This window comes from Rhipicephalus microplus, chromosome X, assembly GCF_043290135.1.
Source record: "Rhipicephalus microplus isolate Deutch F79 chromosome X, USDA_Rmic, whole genome shotgun sequence".
NCBI classification, from domain to species: Eukaryota; Metazoa; Arthropoda; class Arachnida; order Ixodida; family Ixodidae; genus Rhipicephalus; species Rhipicephalus microplus.
In genome coordinates this window covers 349,020,786-349,032,971 of record NC_134710.1, presented here as the reverse complement: position 1 = coordinate 349,032,971, position 12,186 = coordinate 349,020,786, and positions in this window count along the sequence as shown.

Here is a 12,186-nt window from a genome sequence, read left to right as displayed (position 1 = left end):
AAGGGCCTGCTCCTGCCCTGCGGCCGACGTACGTGGAGAAGATCGCCGGCCTGCAGGGCTTGGAGCCCCGGTTTCACGACGACTCAGCCTGCCTCCCTCCTTGTCCGCCTTACGAGCGCGCGTGCCATCGACTGAACGTTTCCAGACCGACTTCTTCGCCCCGGCCAACACAAATTTCTTAACAACTAGTGACATTGATATTTTCTTTAAACGGTTCGAAGGACTTCAAAGCTGAGGCATGGTAGTTTTAACGTGTATGTAACGTCACTGTGTTTTTCTAATTGCTTGTTGCTCTCCACCTTTTTTCCAGCTGTCACAAAGTTATATTTTGGGTGGGTGTTTGGAAAATGGCTACTCTCTTTCGTGGTCTGACGGTTGCCTAAATTAAGAACACGAAACCTGCATAACAGCAGCCATATAAGTTGCAGCACCTACTCGCTAGTCTTCTTGAGCAGAACGTCAAATAAACAATTCAATCTCTCTCTCTTCGCAGAAAACTATTGTCTTTTGCAGACCTTTGCCAGTGATGCACGCAGATACGTCACTATTTTTTGTTTGAGTTGCTTGCGTACAATTTACTGCGCCGCTTTTCTTCAATAATGCCTGGTTGTGTTCGTCTAGTTTCTCCATTCTGAAATGTACTGGAAGCTCTCCTCGTGTTTTCCTTTATTTCCCAGATAATTTACGGTATTGTCACATTTATTTTAGGCACTCGCGCAGTGTATTGGCTTCATTTTTTAAAGTGGAAAGTGAAGCGGAAGTCCACACACATTCTGCACTCTCACCTTTTTATGCAGCCAAAGCCAGCGTCTTGCTTTGTGACTGGCGTCCCAGTAACGCTGTTCGAGCGAAAAACCATATGAATAATTGTTAAGTGTTAGTTCGAGTTTGGCCAGCCACGCATAATAAATTTTTCATCACGAAAGCGTTTTATGCGGGAGTCTATCAAGGCTTCAGAAACATAATTCTGGCACAAATATGACGTTGCAAAAGTAGAGCTACTAAATGAGAAAGAAAGAAGCATTCGGAAAAAACTTCCCCTATTCTGCATCAAACCTCTTACCCACTGTGATATTTTGAAAAGTGTCCGATGCTCTACTGTCTGAGCTGCTTGTGCACTCACTGCGCTTCGTACGAAGACACATTACTTTCACACTATCCCTCTTGCTCCATGCTGTCTGTTGGCTCCCCGCAGAGGCGTCAGCGCAAGTAGGCGTTTGGTGTGTAGCGACACCACGGACCCGAGCCAATCGGGGGTGAGGTTCGACCCCCTCCGACGAGTAGCTGTGCGCGGCTTTGCTGTGTCTTGAGAAAAGGTAATCCCTGGGGTAGAGCCGACGCCTGGTGATTGGACCTTTAGCGCCCCCCCCCCCCCCCCCACCAGCACAGGAAACACACTCCTTTGTTGCAGCTTCAAGTAGATGGCATCCCCTGGACTGACCCACCCAGGGTAAATTAGCAGTCGCCATATCCTATCCCTATCTCTTTCTCTACATCTTTGTCTTTGCCATTAATTTTTTGTCCTTCCTGTCTTCTTTCTTCCATTTACTTCCAATTTTTGGCGCCACGAGTTGAAACGTCCCTGGAACACTTATCTCACATTCCATTTTTGATTAGACCACTACTGATGAAAACCATTTCCACCATATTTCAACAAAAACACCCAATAATAATGGAGCTGCGAGTACTGAAATGATACCCTCCTTCTCTGCTACACCTTTAACCCTTAACTTTTCCTTCGAGCGCTTGGGGCTACGCTCCGCCTTCACGGGGCCTGCGTCACGAGGTGACGTGAGAGAACGCATGCGTTACGTTGTGTCGTCTACTTCCGGTAAGTCAAAGCCAGAGCAGAGCCACCGGCAGTCAGGTGCTTCACCATGGCTGGGCCAGCTGAGCTGATTGTCTGTTTGTGCTCTCAACGCGAGTATTCTGTGTTCTTTCACGGCGCTTTGAACCACTGCTCACCATGGACTCCGCACTTGAAGAGCGTTTGTGACAAATGAGCGGTAAAATGGTTTTGAAACAATACAGCGACACATTTCGTGATTCTGCGCTTCGTGCCGAGGATGACCGCAGTGATCCTCCCCCACCTGACTTAACGGACTTCCATGAAGATGTCAATGGATAAGTGTAAATGATATAGGTAGCCCTTTTTGTTCGATACTTTTTCGTCCTCGCGTCCACGTTTGCTGTGTCGCGCATGGAACTTGCACGTGGTGTTGCATAATCACAAGCGTAGAAACAATTTCGTCATTGTATTTCATTTCGCGGTGTTTGTGCGATGTGTACGATAACAATAACTTAGGTTGATTTTCGCGAATGCAGGGGTGACTGCGGGAATTGTAGAGCAATACCAAAGGCCCTTGAAATAGTCTGCTGTCCCGACATACCGGAAGGGTTTCGGGAAAGCTCGGGCTGCTGCATAACTCAGCACGAAGAGTTCTGAAGCGTGTGGTTGAACTCCGCGTTGCTGCGTGCTGAAGAACGGCATCGCTGTTGAAAGAGAAGTGTACAGGTAATAGTGTATCAAACAAACAAAAAAACACTTTGAAGTTGCAGTTCCAGCTACGCCAGTTATGCCTTCTTCCAGGAAATATCACTTTCTCCCGAACGGCTTCTTCACGCGATGGATTTGCAGAAGCTTAGGCGACGCAACACAGTTGTATTACCTGCGTGCGTAGTCACCGCCATCCGGAAGCAGTTATCCGTCAGTCGACTACGTGGGCTTCCAGGATACTTCTGTGGGCACGTGAACGCTTTTATCTCTTGACTAGAAATTAAACTACAAACTGCCCGTGCTTTAAACTACGCATCAATGATGTCCGCGCATAAATAATTTCGCATACATGTCATTAGAGGGTGACCTGTTTTGCAAAGGTTTGTTTCTTCTAGCAGACTTGTTATGCCATATTTTGCTCCAAAATAGTCGTGCTTCGCTCAAGATTTAAGATAATAATATGTAGCGCTTGCTTATCGCATCGCTCATAATGATAATCGCAGACTATTTCATTAGTCAATAGTAAAAAAGAGGCCGCACAATTGCCAAACAGAAGACTCACCCAAACAAGAAACGAGGGGCCTTGCTCAAATACTCACATCTAGTCATTCTGTCAAACTCGAGATGCCATGTCTAATAGATTCAGCTCTGTTTGGGCTGACTCCCGTAGCACACAAATGCGAAAATAAGATGTAACTCTCTCGCTCGATTCACACAGTGGCTCTTTGTGTGCTGCTAGCCATAGCACACATGTAAAAATGACATTTAATGGCACTTCACATAAAGAATTTATTGCTGCATTGTTGCCCGACTGCCAGGGAGGCAGCTTTTTCAGTGAACTGTGGTTCTCTCACTCGGTTCACGCAATGGCACACTGTGTGCTGCCAGCCATATAGCACCCACGTTGAAATAACATTTGATAGCACTTTTCAAATACAGTCAAGATTGCATGGTTGCCCAACTGCCAAGAAGGTTTGTTCCATCGCACAAGTGTCAGAAGATTTCAGCTGCGTCATCGCCATGGTTGCATTCTTTCTGCTTAATCGTCCTTTTGACGTTGCTCCATTCACCAGTGTGAGAAGCCTTCAGTTGTGTCGTCTTTACGATTGCATTCTCTCTGTTTCACTGAGCTTTCGACGATGCTCCAATCCAGTGAAGCTCTGTCGCTCGATTCATACAATGCCTGTCTGTGTGCTGCCAGCCAGAGCACACACACGTGAAAATAGATTTGATGCCAGTTTGACGTTAAGCTTTTGATGCTGTGCTAAGTATTGGTGATTACCCGCCACGGTGGTCTAGTTGTCGTGGTACTCAAATGATAACCCAAGGACACTGTATCAAATCTCGGCCATGGCAGCTGCATTTTCATTGCAGGCGAAAGTGGTTGAGGCCTTTACTTAGATTAAGGTGCATGTTGAAGAATATCATGTGACCAAAATTCTTGGCACTCTTCACTATAGCGTACCTCATTATTATTGCGTCATGGTTCTGGGGCATTGAACTCAAACAAACATCATCAGAATAAATGCATGTCACTGATTGGAGGTCGCTGGTGTTGGAAAGCGTGCGCGCCACTGAACAATGAGCTCCTCCTTAGATGGCTGGTCATAGGTGAGGAATATATGCAATGGCTTTGCTGCTTCATTGCTTGATGAAGCTCTCTTTATATTATGAGAGTTCACGGAGGTCCATGGCATGTTACAACAGCTCTTGACATAGCCTGCATGGTGAAGAGAGACAAAGTCATTATCATGCCTGGACGCATTACAATATAAAAGTAATTACCATATTCACTTGATGGTAGGCCAACCTACCTTATGACTGATATAAATATACATTTTGGAGGGGGGTTCATGTAAGAATAAAAAAATTTATTTGGTGCAGCTGGTGACGACCACTAATATGAGAAGCTTGCATGTTGTGGCATGGTTACAACCTCATATTTCCTTTTTCAGGCTCTGTATGGCATATTTTTATTGCACTCCTGTTCAGACAAACTTTTTTTCTTTTAACTATTACCTTGCCATTGCTTGTCATCTGAAGTGCAAAGTTTGTTAGAAACACGTCTGTTCAATTGACAACCAACACTCCATAGCAGATGCGCACCCCTTTTTTGAACTGTTATTACTAGCTGCACCAGCTGAAAGCTCCTCTGCAGTGGTGACATTACGGAAAGTAGGGGGTCACCATAAGCCTCCTTATATGAAATTATTGAAGAATAGCTGATACAGAAACCAAGAGAGATATAGAGTATGTTAATTGGGCTCTTTACTGGTACTGTAGCAGTAATTGTGACATAAGGTAAAAAAACTAAGACAAAAAGACAACCTTGTGTCTGCAATAACCAAACCTGCAACCCTCAGATAACGTGCCCGATCACTCACCTTATTTACACTACACTTCCAGGCACTGGATTTTGATGTACAGTACAAGAACTTGCTTTTTATGTGATGATGTTAACAGAGCTCAGATGACAGAAATGTTGGTGTCAGATCCGTTTGTTATAATGAACTCTAAAATATCAAAGTTTTTCTGAGAGCAATGTCGCTACTTAAAGTATTTGGGGACGTACTTGCTTGTAATGTCAAAGCATGATTGAGCAGCCAAAACGGTGATGGGGGCTAGTTTTTTTGAGTCACTTGTGTTCATATTCATAGAAACAAAGATGCAAGCATAAGGAACATATACGTAGGACCAGTGTTCGTACAGTGTATGAGTTTCTTGATTGTGTTTGCGCCTCTTTTTTTCGTTACAATTATGGAAACTCAAATACAAATGTTTCAGCAAATTTTTGGTACAAGTTTCTCTAATGTTACACTAGTCCCAAGATTTCATATGAGGTAGTATGTTATTGCTGGTTGTCTTCCATATTGTAATTATATCATGCATGCAAGAGGAAACTTGCAAGTTGCAAGTGCGTCTAGGATGATTGCAATTTAAAATCTAGTTTTTAATTGTTACTAATGTCTAAATATTGGCCTTCTCATGTAATTTATCAGAATAGGGAGAATTACTGCTCAAGTGCCACACTAACATAAACAGTGTACATGCTTACCTTTACCAACGTGCCAAACATCATAGCAGTGTGGCATGTTTGGCTTGTGCTTGCGGCAGTACAGCTTGACACTAGGATGTCGATATGGGAGAAATTATGACTAATAAGTTCCTTGGACATGCTGTCATGGGCACACACAGTGCTTTCTTCAAGAGTGTTAAAACTCCCATTCCCCCCTTGCGTCCAACATTCCTTCTTGAAACAGTAATTCAACGATTTCACATAAAGATATTCTTTTATTAACTTGATTTTTTAGATTCAGTTGCAAAATTCGCATAAACATATGGTACTTGCCAATGAGCGTATGTGGATGCCTAAATTCTCTACAGAAGTCAGGTACTCAGCAAGTCCTTCCTTTTCCATGGAGACATTGTAGGGGACTTTGGGTGAGTGTGAAGAAAAGTGTAGCAAGAGGTCTATTGTTAGCACTTGAAAAGTATACTGGTAGCACTGCAAGTTAACCTCTGCGACTTGCTCCTGCTCAGTGTGTAAAATGCAGCCACTCTGCATTGCAAGCACTCTGTACGTCAGATACTTGGTGCTGTTCCCAGAAGAGTCACATCACCCATCACCTTCGAGGTCAATTAGCAAGTCACCAAATGCCTTGACCATGACTGCTTGTTTTTTGAGGAGGAGCTGGAAATAGGGGTCGCACAATGCATAGGTTATTTTAGTATTCAACACTAAAATCAAGGGGCAGAAACTCCCTGTAACTCCCATGTATTCGCTCTTGGCGGCGGAAGCGATGATTTTACCACTGGCGGTTGCCGGGCATGTTACTAGAAATAAATCACAAACAAAAAGTTTCCTTCATTACGTCACTGTTGAGGTCCCCAAATAGAGGGAAATGACAAAAAATTGAAAGGATGAGGCTTGCCGAAGAAGCTCTACTTTCCCACCTCGCGTGAAAGCGGAATGTGCTCGTGCCTTCTTGCAGGTCCGCTTGTCGCTTGGGCAATGCAGCCATAAAATTTTGGTAATGTTTTTAAAACTTTGTTCGTGTTTCTGAGAGGCAAAAGTTAGACTGATTTCAAAGTAAGACGAAACTCAATTGACACGAATAAAATGCTTTTTGATTGCATGTTTTGCATAAAAAACAGGTACAGACACTTGGTGTGAAAGTGTAAATCTGTAGATGCAGCTTCAATATACAACTCCCATGTGGATATAATGAGCAAACGTTGAACCCAATATTCGAACCAATGTTAAAATCACCAACGCTCGTGGATAAGACATGTATTAGACTCAATCACGTTTGTTTGATGACGGGCATAGAAATTGAGTACCAAACGAGACTGAAGTTCAGAGACAAGAAGAGGCTTGAAGGAATCTGAAGTTCTTCGAGAAAGAACGTCGCTTTAAACAGTGTTTCAGCAAGTTCACTTGTCCTCTTGAGAGCAACAGCGTTGCTTTATCGAAGAAAAGTTCGCTTGACAAAACGTTGCCTCCATCAACATTTTCTGTAATATTATGTAGAAGCATTTAGTCCATCACGTGTATTCGAATGACACTATTAGAAGTAAGGACTCGCAAAATTTGGAACCATGGCTACAAGAATTTTATAAGCAGGAAGTGGCCTATAATTATATGACATCATTTCAACTAGTTGCTAAAAGAAAAAAGCGAAAACTATGTAGCCTAGCGAACTCGTTTTCAAGCCTTTAATTAAACTTATTTTCTCGACAGAAGCTTGGCTGCCGTCTTTACCAATTAGTCAAGCGACACTGCACATCTCTCAGTCCAGTAAGGCTTATGGAGAACTGGGTTTACTCATATGTACTCATGCAATATCAATAATTGCTCCAATAATTGGTCGAAGTTCTTGTGCTCACCCATTGATTTTAGGAAACGCTGAAAAACCTTCGCGGAATTGAAATCCATTGGTTAGCACACCGCGAAGCCGCAAAAAACATGTGTTGCCTGATTAAGCCATCTTCGACGAATGCATCGTTTACTTGTTCGGCACAGCTCAGTGTGGTTCATTCTCTGCCCGCCACAACTTGCCGTCTTTATCTTTCTCGTAGTTGACACGATAACCGACCGAGATAACTGAGCGAGATCCAGCTTCTAATATCGCTGAGCGAGAGGCAAGAAAAATCGGAGGCAAGTGCTGTGAACGCAAGTCAATTACTCTCCACGCTTCACTTGATTTAAAATTCACCAAATAAGGAATAAGAAAAACACATAAACAAAACGTTTTTTACGGGGCGTTAAAGATTTCGTTTGTAAAAACTTAAGATGCCCAATAAATGCGAACATTCACATCAACCTCACTCCGTTCAACCGGTAGGATGCCCAGAAAAAGCTACCAGCGTGCATGTTCTTTGAAACTGAAACTAGCGTCCAGTTTCCAGGGCCTGGTGTAATAGCAATGATGTTTCATGGCGACATGTCCACGAGTATTCCACTAGTGCTAAATTTTTACCACTGTGGAAGTTCATCAACTCAAACTCAGTTCTATCTTGAGTATTCATATTACACAGTAAGATAAATAAGGTAGTATGCTAAAACTGTTTGTAAAACTATAATTTTTTCAGATGACTGGTTTCTACATTTAACTATTAGCATGCAAAATTATTAGGCTTCTCTTTCGCATTGCAACCATAATATCAGATGGGTTAGTTTTGTACAATTTTTATACAAAGTGATTTCATGTTCGCAATTTAGATAACATCGACAAAGATATACCGAAGGAAGCAAATGCTTTGCAATGTGTAAATCTAAGGCAAAATTATGTCGAAAGTTGAATTCACTTCAGTGCAAGAGAAGTATAAACATTTGTGTTCGTGCTGCCTAACATGTCAACAAGTCTTGCTACAGTTATATCTAGATGTTGATCAATATGTGCACCTGTTTTACTACAGGGAGCAAGTAGGCCCTCTGGTAGTTGCAGAAGAAGCATTCCGTGATGACTTGAGCAACAAGGCATTGGATGGTTGCAGCCACCACGCAAATACCAGAGTTCCCATGACGCTGAAGTTCAGGTTGCCAACTGCTTGGCCACATATGAAGCAGTTAGTGAGCAGTTCATGAAGAGAGCCCTCAAACACAATGAACTTTTATTCCTTGTGAAGAGGCTCTTCCATTGTTGGAACTCCAGTGCTATTGTCTTGACGGGTACTGCAGATAAATGACCCCACAAGACATGGTAGCGCTTGTGTGGTAATCAGTATCGCACAATGTACAGGTCACTTGGCTTGGTTTAAAGAAAGAAGTAAAAATTTTAAGGCTTCATCTGTCTTTGCTAGACTTGATGTAATGAGAACTAACCTACCACAATGCCATGAAAATGTATAGGGAGCACTAATTATAGTAAATGTAATGTAAAAGAGAAGGAATTAAGGTGGACAAAAAATTGCTTGCCAGAAGCTGGGACGGAACCTGCGACCGTCACAAAACACGTCCGATGCTCTACCAAATAAGCTAACATGGTGATCATTCCTTTATCCTCTTTATCCAGTATATATCTGCATTTTCAAGTGACAGCGTGAGTCAGCGCTACTAGCAACCATGACGAAGAGTGGGAAACACTTTTTGTGCCTGTTCGTGTCGTGTAGCACGTGGTGTCACTGATTGACGCACTCGCGTTTAGATGCACATATGTCCCCCATAAACTAAACGAGGGAGTGGCCGCGGCGATAGCTCAGTTAGTAGAGCATCGGATGTGTTATTCGAAGTTCATAAGTTCAGTCCCGGCTCAAGAAAACCAATCGTTTCATACACGTTTATTTTTTTTTCATTTACACAACTATTAGAAGTAATATAGTACCCTATACTTGCTTTGGCACTATGGTTCGTTAGTTATCAATAATACGGTTTGGTCAGGTTAACAGTAATTTTCAGACAATTATGCTAAAAAAGTATAGACTATGTTATTATAAAGTAATTGCAATCTAACTGTGAAAAAAGTGGACGAAAAAATAACTTGCCCTGGGCAGGGACAGAAGCTGTTACCTTCGAATAACGCATCCGACACTCTACTGACTGAGCTACCAAGCCGGCCATTCCCCCGCGCACTTTATGGGATATGTATGTGCATTTAAATGTGGTAGTGTCAGCGTTGCCTGTTGCCATTGCAGCGGGTGTGGGACACTCATTTTTTTTGCCTATAGGCATCATACAACAGGTGAAGTTCTTACGACAGGCAGTTGACTAATATCCCCTGGTATACTACCCGATGGCATTAGGTCTGCCAGAACGAGGCCATCGATATGAATGAAAAAAGTCTTGTAAACTTAAGGGGTTGTTTTCTTTGTGAGACAATATTATTCAGAACTGACTGACAATTATACCAAAGAAAGTACAGGGGATGTTAATTAAATACTTGTTATGTACCTGTGAAGGAGGTTTTAGCCGCAATCATTATGTTGCCTGTAGCATGTGTTGTGTTGCTTAGCATGTTGGTGCTTAGCATGTGGTAGCAATGCGCGATGCGACAGAAATTATATTAAAAAAAGGCAGATCCCCCAAAGCAACGCTTCCTTTGACCCCTAGTTCCTCAATAAGAGATAGCCTCCTTTTTTTAGACTGACACGAATAAAGCACGATTTTCAGTGTCCCTGAACCACATGGTCTGCACTTCTTGCATTTCCCCGTGCAAGAAATCTTGTGACCAGTGCTAATACCAGGCAACCTTCGAAAGGAGTTGCCGAGGTCCATCAGTAGAGTGAGCACTGGGATGTCAAATAGGTGTCAGCCTCCATTCATAAGGAGCCATTACTTCACCTCAAAAGATAATACTACAATTTTTTGTGCCCGCGGTCACGATTAAGTTATTTTCTCCAAATACATCTGAGTGTTTACTGATGATAAGTGTACTGGAGAAAATTTAAGTGGCCGTTATTGATAGTGTCATTGTAGAGAAAGATTTAAGTATAATGTTGACAAATATCTACAGCTCACTCCTGCACTAGTGACAGTTGCATTCTCGATGGGATCTGAAAAAAAAAACATTGCTAGAAAGCAGGTAGCTTTCTGCGGTCATGATGCAAGGTGAATACCTGAATTTACGGTGCATTGAGCTGTAGCAGAAATGTTAACGCAGCTTCAGTTAACCGCTGCAGAGACCCTTTAGGTGCATAACTTAACAACCAACTAAGAAAACGTTATTGGCGCACCCAATTTTAATAATTTTGGTTTTTTGGAAATGCGGCACAAGTATGCTATCCCAAAACACTACCTCCATGAGCTAAGTGTAGCATTGCTTGGAAGTATAATTATTTATTAATAATAATAATAATAATAATAATAACAATAATAATAATAATAATAATAATAATATTGTTATTTACAGAATACTGCAGGTTCAAATCAGAGCCCATGCAGGAGTGGGAACAAGCACTTGCTCAAAAAAAATTGCAATCAATCAGTAGTCAATACGCGCATTGTAAACACGAAATTAACACTCTCCTACAAACAGGTACACATAGCAATTTATATTCGAAAGCTTTTTCCCCACATAAATCAGTAACAATTGATGACAAGAAGAAGTATATGTACACAAAAACTACACAAATACATACTCGCAGTATAACACATGCCACAGCAATAGGAGTATTATTACGTTAACACATTTATGCAAACGGCTGTGATTACTAGTGCACGTACTTCCTGTACATATAAACAAAAAAAGGATAGTGCTTAGATTTAATATGTGATAAAGTCGAAGTACTCAATGTGTTGTAGCGACTCAAACGGCAGGGCATTGCAGTCTGCAATGGCACTACGAGAAAAAGAAAACTTAAATGTGTTGGTACGTGTCTGGATTGGTGTTATCGCTGAAACATGACGATTTGTAGTTTCTCGTGACGTCAGTAGTTGGATAAACGTAGAATCATCTACTGCAAAATGTTTCTTGTTTAAATGAAAAAGAAATTTTATTCTCTGAATTTTGCGACGAAGCTGGAGTTCTTCTATAATAATTTCTTTCATGATAGCTATGGGGGAGTCTGTCATACGGTACTTAGAAAATATAAACCTAATGCATTTCCGTTGAATTATTTCTATGACATGAAAAAAGTGCTGGTGTTGCATAATGCCGAATGTTTGAGTTCCATCGTTTTTTGTGAAAAATTTTCATTTCGCCTGTCAAGCGCGGTCTCCTGCAGGTGTGCGATGGAGGTAGAGCCCTACGAAAGACTTCCGGACACCGGAATGACCGCGATTGTTACTCTCAGAAAGCACTGCATCTCCGAGAGTAGCACTGACAGTGACGACACCGAACCCTACAACGTCAGCAGTGATGAATCAGGGGACGACCACTTCGAGCTCGTGAGAAACCAAAAGGGAAAGCGACGATTTCTGAGCACGTCACCTAATTAGAGTGAGCCCCCACCATGCGATCTTTGCGGAATACCGAGGTATTAACCATCCTTTTCATGCCAGATCTCGCTAGTGACCACATGAGACATCTTAACCGGCAAGCCGTGTTGGTACAGCTAGACGCGCTGGTGCCGAACGAAGTAAAGTAAGTCAGAGTGAATAGCTGCAAGAACATCCTAGCGATTCACGTCAATCATGTGACTGTGCTTGACAGATTGCGTGAAGTAACAAAACCTACTGGGATGAAAGTCCGCTCTCATATACCGCTGGGCAAAGAAGGGAGCACAGAGGTGATATATGATGTTGCCGAAGC